The following is a 13341-nucleotide window of genomic DNA, read 5'->3' on the forward strand; positions in this document are numbered from 1 at the left end:
CTGGGCTCTAGAGGCCACCGAGGCAGTTTCTTGTGACTGCTCATGTACGAGCCCAGGGCTTTAGTGAAGGCCCTGCCCATTCCTCTTTCCCTTTTCCCTAGAATTTGGTGTCAGAACTCAGCCCTTCACAGTCTCATCTCCTGAGAAAATGCCAGGCCTAGTCAGACCAGTAATCTGAGTGACTGTGTGTTTTAAAAACTAGATTCAAAGCTAACTAAGAATCAATGAAACCCCTGTCAAAGGACATTCTGAAGTGAATAACTCCAATCTCCATTTCTTCAAGACACCTCATGCATGGGGACAGAGGCAGGAAGGAACATGTTACCCCCAAAAGCCAGGCAGGCAGAGGGAGAAAACAGAAGGCCCACACCCCGAGAAGCTCAGAAAACCGAGTTCTGAATGTGAGGAAGGGGCTGCCCACGTGCCCCGGGGAACCAGTAAGAAAATGATTCAACAAGTGAAAGGCGTGGATAGAGGAACTTAACTAATCGATATCATAGCCCTCATAGCACAAGAGGACGTGCTGTGAGGACCGCTCAGAAGGGAGTAACCTCCTCAGAAGGGAAGGCTAGGGACACAGCCAGACTGGTGTGCCTGTGTCTCCTCTCAGCCAATGGGGCCTCCCGAAAGGGTCTCAGCCTCAATCGGACTCTTCCTCAACCACAGGGTTGAGAAATTTTTACATGACCCTGGGAATATAAGTATGTAAAATGGGCATAAACATCAAACATTTCCTGATAACAAATCATGAGAAATATATTTTAAAACGTTTGTTTAGTGTACACATAACGTCTATCATTGGTCATTGCATGTTCTGGATACCAATGAGATGGACATGTTTTTTATTTTTACCTAGAAAACGAAATTTCGCGCTGAATATTTTTAGGATGTTTCTGATTTGATTGATGGTTTTACATTATTTTATTTTAAATTTTAAAAAAATAGCTTATTTATTTTTACTTTATGTGCACTGGTGTTTTTCCTGGAAGCACAGCCAGGGCCCTAACCACTGAGCCACCTCTCCAGGCCTGATGTTTTCATTTCATAACTATGCTGAGGGTGCTGCTTTGTGTAAATATATAATGTAAAATGGCAGAAGCATGTTTAGGACCATTTCAGAAATTGTTAGAAATTCTGCCCTAACCTCAGACCAAAATTCATTCATTCATTGATTTTTTTTTTCTTTATGAAATTCAAGTCAGGAATTCAAGCATCGGTGTTTAAAACCAAACACTGTGACATAACGTAACCCATAGATACACTCCTTTATACTTACATGTGGACTGATGGCGGCGGGAAAACACCAGAAGTTTTTCTTAACGAAACCAGTAGGTTTCTGTAAGAGCAGAAAGCCTGTTCAGAGTGTACAACAGCCTTGAATCTGAGACGAGGCATTATGTAGTATGGCAGGCTTCTCAGTGCAAAGTACCCGTGTTGAACGTTCAGAACCGAGGTTGTGGTGAACTCCTGTGAGACACACGAGTGAACACTAAGAAAACAACATGGATTCATTATGCGTTTAATTTGAATTAGCGTTTGGCCATTGCATGTTCAGAAACCCTGCACAGCCGTCAGCTACTGCTCAGCCCCCACATAACCCACAGTTAAAGAAGCTGTGCTCTAGAAGAGTTTTAGGTGGGTATTTTCCTTAAGTCTTTGCCCTTATTTGTTTGTTGCGCTTCTTAATAATGTCAGTGTCACATCAAGGACAGCTGTCAAAGTGGTTCCTCTTGCATTGTGTAACTAAGGGCGATCTGAATTCTCTACTCCACTCGCCCTGTGTCTGTCTGCAGTACGACTCAATCCGTTCCTTGTGGATGCTGTCTTGTGAAGCTCTCTATCTCTGTCCCCGTATCTGTCTGTCTGTCTTCGTGAATGTCTGAGTGTGTGTCCCTAATACAAGCGTTGCTCTTTTCCCTATCGACCAGCACAGAAAGTATCACATGGGAAGAAAAAGGTAGATGCTGAACAAAAGCCTTTGACAGAGTTTTACAAGGGGCTCAGTTACTGACTCCAACCACTCGGGATAACAAACAGTGCTACAGACTTCATTGTTTATCTAACAGTATCTGCAGGTGAGGTTCTAATGACTTCACTACACCAAAGGTGAATGATACATGGGTGTTTATAGGGGAACAATTACACAGAAAAATGCAAAGAACTGTGGGAGGTTTCCCTGGCCTTTCTACCTGATGGGCTGACCCACCAGAAAGACCCAGGGAAGGAAGGCCACGCCTCAAGCTCCCCCCCATCACGTGAGGCACCTCCCCCAGCCCCAGCCACTGTTAGCAGCCTGTCCTACCACCATTGTCCTAGAATTTCAGGATGATAAATCTTGGTATTGATACCCACCTCCATCTCACTGTACATGAAAAGGCACCATTCTGTGGGCCTTTTCATACACTGGAATTCTCTAATTAGGCTTTCATAATTTTGCCACTTTTGTCTACTTTAAGCTAATTATTGATACTTCTGGACTGATTTTCCTGCCTTCTCTGCTCTATTTTTCATCTTACTGTTTCTCTTGCTCTCTCCTCTGATGAATTACTTACCATCCTTGTTACTAATATTTAAACGTTGGCTATCTCAGTTAATTTTTTTTCTTTTTGAGACAAGGTTTCACTATATATGAGGTCAGTGTCAAACTCTCCATGTAGCGTAGGTTGGATTTCAGCTCAAAATCTGCCTCCTGAGTGCAGGGATTAAAGGTGAGTGCCACCAGCTGAATTCTTTGTTTTTATGCATGTCTTAATACCTCAGCCACTCGCTGTCACTTTGCTAAGGTTGTAACTAAGAGATAAAGGAAGTAACCTATCTGTCTGGTTCTGCAAGCCAGACACACGTGCTTCACCTAAAGTACCTTGAGGTCACTTTGTGTCAGCATTGAGGAAAGGCAACCTTGGAGGCAGAAACCGAGAGGGTCTTGTGTAGATCTCTGCTCCTGCTTCTCTTACAGGAGCGGAAAGTCTGAAATGGATTCCACACACACCCGGGAAATCATTAGTTCGGTGGGCCTCAGGGATAATGTTCTTCAGGGGCCGTGTGCCTGAAGCATTTGTTTATGCCTTATCACTAGTTTTTAGTGAATATATATATATATATATATATACATATATATATATATATATATATATACTTAAGTGAGACATACTTAAGCATTTAAATATTTGGATAATAATATAAATACTATTTGTTTTGAATTTAAAATTCCAGTTGTGTGTTGATGGCATATAAGAATGCAATTGACTTTCATATGTTAACTTTATATTCTGCAACTTCATTACTTATAAGATCTTATATTTTTGTTATTCTTGTTATCGACTGTGTGTGTGTGTGTGTGTGTGTGTGTGTGTGTGTGTGTGTGTGTATGTAGTGTTGGAGCTAGAGTTCAAGTCATTATACATGCTAAATAAGTACTCTACATAAAACTACATCCTTGCCTTTAATCCCAGCACTGGGGAGGCAGAGGCAGAAGCAGAGGGATCTCTGTGAATTTGAGGCCAGCTTGGTCTTTAAAGAGAGTTCCAGGACAGTCTCCAAAACCTACAGAGAAACCCTGTCTCAAACAAACCAACAACCCTATATCCTTATCTCTGTTATTAATGGTTCAGTTATTGAATTTGTTAAAAAATAATTTTGAGACCTTTTATTAGCAGCTCCAAGTGTTTCCAGTAACTTTGTAGTTCTAACAGTTGCAAGTATTCAGGGTGAACCCCAAGATAAGCATTTATGAGTAACACTTGGCTTTCTTGATACAGGGCTGTGAAACTTTCAGGCTTTTATCAGAAACTATTTAGTCACAGAGACCACGAGTCACTTGAGTTGTCTTGTTTCCTGTTGATGTATGTATCATTTTTTTGATCATGGATTGAGGCTGAGAGACGAGAAGATGGAGTGGCCAGTAGTTTGGACTTAGTGGAGTCTTTTGATGAAAATTAGAACAGAACAAATGATAGGATCATTAATCCAAATAGTCAAGGGTAAAATTAATCCAAAATTAGTAGCTGTGTATTATAAGATAAAGAGAAAAAGTTAAAGTTAACAAATCAACAATATTTATGAACAAAGAGTAGGGCTTATGTCTGCTAGTTAAGCATGGCTGCGATGGATATGCAAACTTTCAAGATTCACTTTCTTTTTTAAAACTCTCAAAGGACAGAATGAATATTCAAAGCATGATGTGGTACCCTGTGTGTGTCCCTCATGAGTGATGTGGTGCCCTGTGTCCCGTGTCCCTCATGAGTGATGTGGTACCCTGTGTCCCGTGTCCCTCATGAGTGATGTGGTGCCCTGTGTGTGTCCCTCATGAGTGATGTGGTGCCCTGTGTCCCGTGTCCCTCATGAGTGATGTGGTGCCCTGTGTGTGTCCCTCATGAGTGATGTGGTGCCCTGTGTGTGTCCCTCATGAGTGATGTGGTGCCCTGTGTCCCGTGTCCCTCATGAGTGATATGGTACCCTGTGTCCCGTGTCCCTCATGAGTGATGTGGTGCCCTGTGTCCCGTGTCCCTCATGAGTGATGTGGTGCCCTGTGTCCCGTGTCCCTCATGAGTGATGTGGTGCCCTGTGTCCCGTGTCCCTCATGAGTGATGTGGTGCCCTGTGTGTGTCCCTCATGAGGCCTTTTGTCTACGTTTATGTCTGCCATGCATGTGCTGTGTTGAAAGGTGCTGACAGTGAGTTTAACTTTTGTTTAAAGTCCATACTGAACCCTTTCCTTTCCTCCTGTGCCCTTTGCGTCACAGTTATCAGAGAGACTGCTTTCTTTCTCACTCTGTAATCTCTTGACACCCACAGGAGAAATACTGCATTTGTGCGACCTTAGAGATCTGTAGAACTGTTTGGTTCCTGTAGAGATGGAGTCAGAGGTGAACCCTTCCATTCTAGGGGGTTCAGCAGGGTCCATCACTCCGTAGGCCACCTCATGGGTCTTCCAAATGAATACTGCAAGTCACTGTTTAGATGGCCAGTTGAGAAGTTGAAATAACAAGTACTCTGGCATAAACCCGAAGTCTGATTCTGGAAGGACCAGATAGTCCATGTGTTTCATGCCCACACGATGTGCCACACAACAATGGTCAATGTTACTAGCATGTTTTGGGTACTACTTAATTTTCAGGAATGGGTATTGTTGAGTATTGTTACTAACACATTTTCGTTTTGTTACATTAGAATGAACTGGACTGATGTTGACCTACTCTTATACACACATTTTAAATGTGGATATGTCTAATCAGTTAAGCACTCACATTGGGTGTAGTAAGTGGCTCTCACAATATAGTTTGGAAGACAGAACTAACTCATATAGGACTGACTGCCAACATGCCAATGAAGACTGTGAATAGTGAGTTATGGATCTCAGTGAGCTCAGAAATGCTCTGGAGATATCCAGACTTAAGCTGCATCAAGAAGATGGGTAATATTTGTAAGGGGTGGGGGAAGATGAGAATATTTTTGATGTTGCATGAGCAAAGGCAGTATGTTGGGAATTTTTGGTAATGGTAGAAATACTGGACACATTGCAGCTGAGCCACTGGTAAGTGCAGATCATGGAGAAATTCGAGAGTAGGTTGTACAAACTAAACATGGGGTTTGGTGTGTGTGCGTGTGTGCGTGCGTGCGTGCGTGCGTGTGTGTGCGTGTGTGTGTGTGTGTGTGTGTGTGTGTGTGTATGGTATGTGATATTATATGCATAAAATACAGAACACATTTTTTGCAGGAGAGCCACCAAAGAACCAAGAACGGATGTAGTATAATTACAAGTCTTGAAGCGGGAGAGCAGCGCAGGCTGGGGAGGGGAAACTGCTTCTACCCCTCCACTGAAGGGTGGTGTGATGTGAGGCGCTTTGCTTCGGCAGGTCCCTGACAGTGAACTTAGTGGCTGAAAGAAAGGATGATTAGGGTGGAGAGAAGGACCTTGGTGGACTCTCCTGGTGAGGGAGGGAGCAGAGGAGGGAGGCGGAGCATCCACAAAGAGGAGGAGCAGAGGGAAGCAGATCTCCATCACCATCACTCTCTCAGACTTCTTTCTCCCAGAGAATTTATCGCCACACCCAACGGATTAGGGTAGATGAAGTCTCAAGAAATACTAAAAACTCAAAACCCTCACACTAAAAGGCAACTTTCATGCCCACTTTTTCTTCAAGCCATGGCCCTTTTCTTTTCTCCCCTGAGCAGTAAATCTTGTCAAACGATGTTTATATTGACAGCATCCGTCTCTTTGCAGGCTGTCTCGAGTCTACACTGCAGTGGGACCCTAAACCTCATCAGCCTGTTCACCAAAACCACCCTTCTAATTACCTTCATCCTGAGGCAGCTGGCCAACATGTATACACGTAAGCACCCACACAACACACACACAGTAAAAACTAAAACAAATTAAATTTCTTAAGAGGGAAACAAAGGTCCTTTGTGTTTATTCCAATACTTTATCAATTCTAATGTTCTTAATTCTTAAAGATTTGACTTTTTCTCAGTAGTAAGCAGGGTTCTTTGAAGAAATAAGGCCAGTAGAATGCAGATGTGTTATAAAAAGGGATTTGTTATATTGCCTTACAGAGTCTGGGCAGTGTAACAATGGCTGTCTGTACACCAAGGGGCTGAGAGGCAGTAGCTGCTCAGTCCACAAGGCTGATACCCTAGCAGTCACAATCCAGGGCTGAAGGCTGGAGCAGAGCCTGTCAGTGAGGACAGCAGCAGCATCAGCAACAGATGCACTTGGTCAGGAAGAAGACCCGAAGGCCCACATTGCACTGCCCCTGGATCTCTGGCTGGGAGGTGTCACTCACTTTGAGAGCACGTCCTTCTCCCTCAGTTGGCCCTCTCTGTTATCATCTCATGCTACAGAGCTGACTTCTGACTTCTAGGTGTTTCTGGATCCTGTTGAGTTGAATGTCAAGACCAACTAACAGATTCTCTTAAATAACTTCTCTTTATTCCTGAGGGCTCCTTTTAGAATTTCTTATTGATCAGATCAATTGACAGACACGTCTCTCAGGTTTTTAAGGTTCAATTTCATGATGTTCTTGCTGGGTATAGACTTCTGAGCTAGAAGATTTTACTTTCAGTATTTAAAAGATGCTGTTCTATTGGTTTTTGGTTTCTCTCCTTTCTGATGAAAACTACAGAGTAATTTCAGCCTCTTTCTTCTGGTTCCAAGATTTGGCTCTAATTATGTATATGTTAGATTTTTGAATATTATCATATAAGCAAGTTCATTGACTCTTTTTTACTGTATTTTTTATTTTGCTGTTGAGTCCATCTAAAGAATGTTTTAGATATTATGTTTCATTTAATTTAAGCGTTTACACTTATTCTTTTCTACTTTAGAGATTTATTTTGTAATTCCTATCTTAATCAATTTTAATACTTAGGCATTTATTCTCCCTTTATTTCCTATATCTGGGTCATCTTGGGGCTTCTTCTCTTTACAGGTGTCCAGGAATTGAATCATATGTTGGTCATTATACCATCGTGCTCATTTGGGTTTGTTTTCTTATAGACCTCAATATCCTGGACTGGAATTCTCAGTCTTATTGCTATCACCCTCGGATCCTCTGTACACATCTGGAATGGGCAAAACCACAGCGGGACTGAACTATAGACTTAAGCCTCTTCTGTAATTATGCATCCTCTGTGTCCTGAGGGACGTGTCAGAGAGGGAGCGTGCCTGCAGCACCGGCAAGGGAGAAGGGCCGTTTCCTCCCCGTGTTCTCTGTGAGGTTACCAGATAACTTCTAGCAGTGTATTAATGTAGAGAGACTAGAATAAGGACGAGCCTGGAGCTATGGAAAACAGGGACACAGAACCGCTTTCTTCCGAATGGCCTTCCTGCCTTCCTTCCTTCCTTCCTTCCTTCCTTCCTTCCTTCCTTTCTCTCTGTCTCTCTTTTTCTCTCTTTCTTTCTTCCTTTTTGGTTTTTCAAGACAGGGTTTCTCTGTATTGTTTTGGAGGCTGTCCTGGAACCCGCTCTGTAGACCAGGCTGGCCTCGAACTCATAGAGATCTGCCTGCCTCTGCCTCCCGAGTGCCGGGATTAAAGGAGTGAGCATCAACGTCCGGCCATGGTTTGGTACCTCTTACCCCTCTTCTGCTCTGGTAGGGTTAGGGTCTTCTGATATGTGTTCTTTGTGGTGATCATGCCTTCAGCATGAAGTTCAATACCCAATTCAGGTAATTTAGAATCTCCCTTCAAGTCAAAAGTTCCTTTGTATCCATTAATACCTGCGAAAGGGACCTTTTTTCCCATCACAAACCAGTGTTTATTGGTAATATGGAATATGTTAATTTTTGGGGGGGCTTTCTAACTCACAGACCTATGATGTTAGAGTTGGGAGGTGCCACATACATGATCAGACTTGACTAGATGCCCCTGCAGGGCTCATGAATGGAGACCACTGTTCCCCTCCAGCATTTCCTCATATTAGGGCATGGTGGGGGTATAATTTGTGTTTCAAATTTTCCAAGTGAGGCTAATGATAGAGGACATCAAGAATACAGGTGTGATTTAACGGCTTCCTTTTAACCAGAAGAGCTGCCCGAGTTATTTCTATGATGCTATATAACTGGTCTCAATATGTATTGATTTTAGTACTAGCATCCATCCCTGTGTTATGTTTCTTGAGGTAGATTTAAGTCAGTAAGATTCCAAAGCTTCTTACAGATGAGTTAAGTAGCTGGGAAGCAGATTGGAAAATTGTGACCCTTCAGGCCAAACTTCAGATCTCTTGGTTGGTGTAGTCAACCAAGTAGTGCAAATACTGTTTTGGCAGCTGATGTCACTAAGGATTGGCTTGATGTCCACAGGAACACCAGCGTGTAGTCACAGCAGCTGTTTAGGGCTGCCCTGAGCCAGGCCCTGTGCTCTATACCTGATGGGCATAACCCAGTTTTAGTTCCTGTTATAGTGGACTTTTATCCCAATGTTCTTTTCAGACAAGCAAGCTGAGGTACAAGGAAGTCATGTGATTGACAAGTGACTGAGTCAGGTTTAAACTCAGGCAGCCTGGCCCCAGAGCCCATGATGTTAGTTACGCTGTGTTTTTCTGAGACATCAGCTAGTGTTGAAAGACAAAAAAAGTAAAGTTAAAAAACCCCTCACTTGAAATAAAGGGACTAACCGGTATCTGTTCCTTGGAATTTGCTAACTTCCCCTCACAAGGCCCTGAGATAACAGGACACCAAGAATTCACACTGCCCCTCCTTTCCGTGAGTCAGCAGGTGGTGACTAGGGTCCTTAGGAAACAGAGAGACAGCTGCAACTCCAGTGTGCCCAGACAAGATTAATTAGCACCCCGAGGCCCTAAGGTCTGCTGACCCTAACAGCGAGACCATCCGGCCTCAAAGGGTCGGGTACTCAATGGACAGAGGGTCCCACCCCCTCCCCCAGGCCTTTAAAAACACCTGGGGAGGGGGGGAGAACGTTGCTTCTCTCCAGCCTTCGTGCTGGAGGAGCCCGTTTGCTCAAATGTTTCCTGTTCATTAAAGCCTCTTGTGTGTTGCAGTAACTGGACTGGACATTGAGTTCTTGGGGGTACCACTGGGAGACTCCTCATTCTGAGGGTCTTATAGTGTTGAGTTCTTTTCACGTATTAGTAATACCAAGAACACTAACAATTGAAGTAAAGCTTAGCAGGGAGACACCTGCCAGGAAAGGGAAATAAAAAATCCTGCTTAATGTGTTACCAAAAAAAAAAAAAAAAAAAAAAAAAAAAAAATCTACTAAAACCATGCTGCTGAACTAATGTGAAATATTCCCAAAAGAGAGGCATGCCATTTCCTAGATATCATACGTGAGTTTCCTGGGGGAACTTTGTAATTGTCTAATTTTGCTTTTTCATACTATTAGCATAATATTAAAGCTGTTAGGAACATCTATTTTGGCAGACAAATTAATCTTACTTCTTTTTCTTTTTTTTTTAAAGACAGGGTCTCACTCTGTGGTCCCGACTGGCCTCAAACTTATAAAGCAGCCTGCCCTTGCCTCCCTAGTGCTGGCATTAGCCGTGTGTGCCTCCATGGGGGGCGGGGGAGGGGGACCTAGCTTACCGTGAAAAGACTCACACAGGCAGAGTAGTCAAGAAAAAAAAAAAAAAAAAAAGAAAGAAAAGAAAATGGACCTACACTTGTAAGTAAAGCTGCAAATGTAGCTACTTAAAAGATGATTAATTCACAAGAAAAGCATTGATGAACATAGATAGCATCAGGGCAGCTCATTCTTGCTAGATATAAAGTATCATGTTACATTTCAAATAATTTCAACCAGGAACACATCAGCATGTCTTTTTTTTTTTTTTTTTTTTTTTTTTTGTGGCAGTAGTGTAAAAGTTTATGGTTGAACTGGCCATGTTGGTGATGCTGGTGGATTCCTTTAATCCCAGCACTTGGGAGGCTGAGGCAGATGGATCTCTGACTTAGAGGTCAGCCTGGTCTACAGCCTGGTCTACAGAACAAGTTCCAGGACAGCTAGGGCTGCACAGAGAGATGCTGTCTTGCAAAACCAAAATCCAAACCAAACCAAAACAAAATCTTGTAGTTGTTTGGAAAGCTCTTATGTCCGCAGTTTTTGAATTTGGGATTTAATTGAGAATTTACCTGAAAATTTTTGTCAGAGACAAGACACTTTTTTTTTTTTTTTTTTTTTTTTTTTTGGTGGTTTGAGAGCAGACACTAAATGGAACATAAAACAAGAAAAGCAATGCTGGAAGGCATAAGGATGCTAGATCCCCTGAGGGAAGCAGGAGACCCAGTTTACAAGGCACCCCTCCCCCAACAACAAATCTCTCAGTTCCGGCTTGCACAGCAAGGGGTGGGCTAAGCCACTTAGGAGAGGCAGGGAAGCGGCTAGGAGCGGCAGGGGTCCCTAAGAAACTCCAGAGTGGTGTGTCTCAGGGACAGTGAACACCCAGGTGCCCTTCTCTGTGCACCACCTAGTAAAGGTCAGGAAATTACAGTCAGAGCTCCTCAAATCTGGTTATTCAGAACACAAATATTTTGGTTAATAAAATCTAGGATTAGTGTTTCTTAGTATATATAAAGATGGGGTAAACTGTTGCTGAAAAGTAACAAAACAGAAAAGTAAAAACAGGGAGGGAGGGAGGGAAGGAGGGAGGTGAGAGATGAATAACACACTGCTGTGTTTCCCCGGGGGAACTTAGGCACGCCCTTACAATTCCAACTTGAAGGGAGGAGGAGCAGACGGCTCCCAGGTGTTGGGCCTGGCTGTAGCTGCGCTAGCCCTTTCCTCAGGAAAGTTCCAGCTACCTCTGTGGGACAAGTGGTATGTTTGAAAGCTTGAAGGGCCAGCAGATGGCTCACTTTTCCCAACGAAGGAGATGCTGGTGCTTTTGACATCTGGTAAAGTTCTTAATGAATCCAAACAGGCTACAAATAAGTAAGTAAGTAAGTAAGTAACTAAGTAAGTAAGTAAGTAAATAAATAAATAAATAAAGGGGGGTTTGCTGCAGGGAAGAGGACACCCAAAGAGAGAGAGAGAGGGAACAAAAACTTTCAGTCTAGCTTAACCACCCCAAAATACAAAAAACGAACAAAACAAGCATGCTCATCCTTCCCCAGGTTCATCCTTCGCCATGGATTACTCCATTGTAAAGGCAGAGGGAAAAATACCTACAGGTGTTGGATTTTTTTGCACCAGGCACAGATGGAGATAGAGCAGAAGCCACGCCCGCCTGGACCACACAGCCATGTAGACAGACGCAGCAGAGACACAGTGGGGGTTTGTTCATTTGTTTGTTCCCGGGATGAAGGACAAGATTTGGAGATGTATGCAGCTGAAATAGTTGTGAAAGCACTCTTTGAAGTTACTATACATTTCAGTTATCAGTACGGATATGAGACATTGGTTCTGATTTTCAGTCGACTAGAGTTATTTGCAAATAAATTGATCAGAAGTGTATTAGGATTGGAGACACCTGAGATCTGAATTTACGGGCAGTCATATGCAGCTTTCTTTAACCTTCTGTTATCTGGATGAGAAGGACTCATCCATAAAGCGAGGCTGCATTTCAGCACAGAACCCAGAAGAGCCAGGGGCTTCCTCAGCCGCAGAGCTCGGCCCATGGGTGTGTTGCATGCAGTTTTTTATTATATGGTTTTGTAGCCTTTTTTTTTTTTCTGTGTTTAAAAAATACTGACAATTGTTAGGGTAATTTAGGGAAGTCTTCTACTGAGCATCTTTCAGCAGTGGCCTCTCATCCCTGGGGAATAATTTCTGAGGGGTGCATCTGCCCTCACTTGGGAGAGCTGCTTTAGCTTTGGACTTGACTTCCATGCACATCTCCCTGGTGAGCTTGCTTTCTCCAGGGCTCACCTGCCTGTGTTGTTACTGGGACCTTTATAGGCCATGGAGAGGCATCCCTGGCCATTGGAGGAGGAATGAGGGATGGGTGGGTGCCTAGGTGTTTTGGATGTAAATTCTGGGACAAGCATTCAGACTCCTCCAAGCGCACACTCACAGGCAAGCTTCATCTTTGGTCACATCTAGAATCTTATGAAAACAATTCATGGTAGAATGTAGGATCCTGACTTCCTTACCGTCTGAGTCCAGAGGAATTCTAATCTTTATCAATTTGTTTTTTGTGAAATCTCTCAGTTGGTGAGTCCAAAGTTAATCTGTGTTTCTTCTCTCCTTCCTTTCCTCTTTCCCCCCTCCCCCTCCCTTCCCTCCCCCTCTACTTCCTTCCCTCCCTCTGTCTCTTCCTTCTTTCCTTTTGACACTGAAACTTGGGAGTAGTCTGGCTATTCCTGTCTAGTGCTCACAATTTAAATTCCCTGGTTCATGGCACTGGAACCTATTTGCTTTCTTGATTTTTGATGACTTAAGACAAACTTTCTTAGAATAGATATAATTCCTAAAAATGCCCAGTTCTCACTGTGGCTGGAGGAAGAGTGAACAGAACAGAGCACAGAGTCTAGAATCAGTTCAGGCTCATTTGCGATGCATCAGAAGTTGCTAGTGTTCAGTATTTTGTGGTCCTCATAGGTTTGTTCCCTGTCTGGATACCTAAGACAAAGGAGATCACAACAGGCCAAAGTGCTCCCAAGAATGATGCGGCTCTGTGGACCTGACCCACCACAGGTCCAGCGTGAGGGTTCTATGGTAAGAGCCACATACCTATCCATGGCAAAGTGTGTGGCTACAAAGCAGGAAAGCTCTGACTAAAGACTGGGCCTTTGATTTCAACATCAATAGAGGACAAAATCCTATAGCCACCTCACCTCAGAACAGAGATAAGTGCTTTTAAGTTTGACCATACTTATTTATCATTTAAAAGTGTCCAGGTCCCTCTTCCTTGAATGCATGTGTGCTTCAGTCAGTTTCTGGAGAG

This window comes from Phodopus roborovskii, unplaced genomic scaffold (genome assembly GCF_943737965.1).
Source record: "Phodopus roborovskii unplaced genomic scaffold, PHOROB, whole genome shotgun sequence".
Taxonomy (NCBI): Eukaryota; Metazoa; Chordata; class Mammalia; order Rodentia; family Cricetidae; genus Phodopus; species Phodopus roborovskii.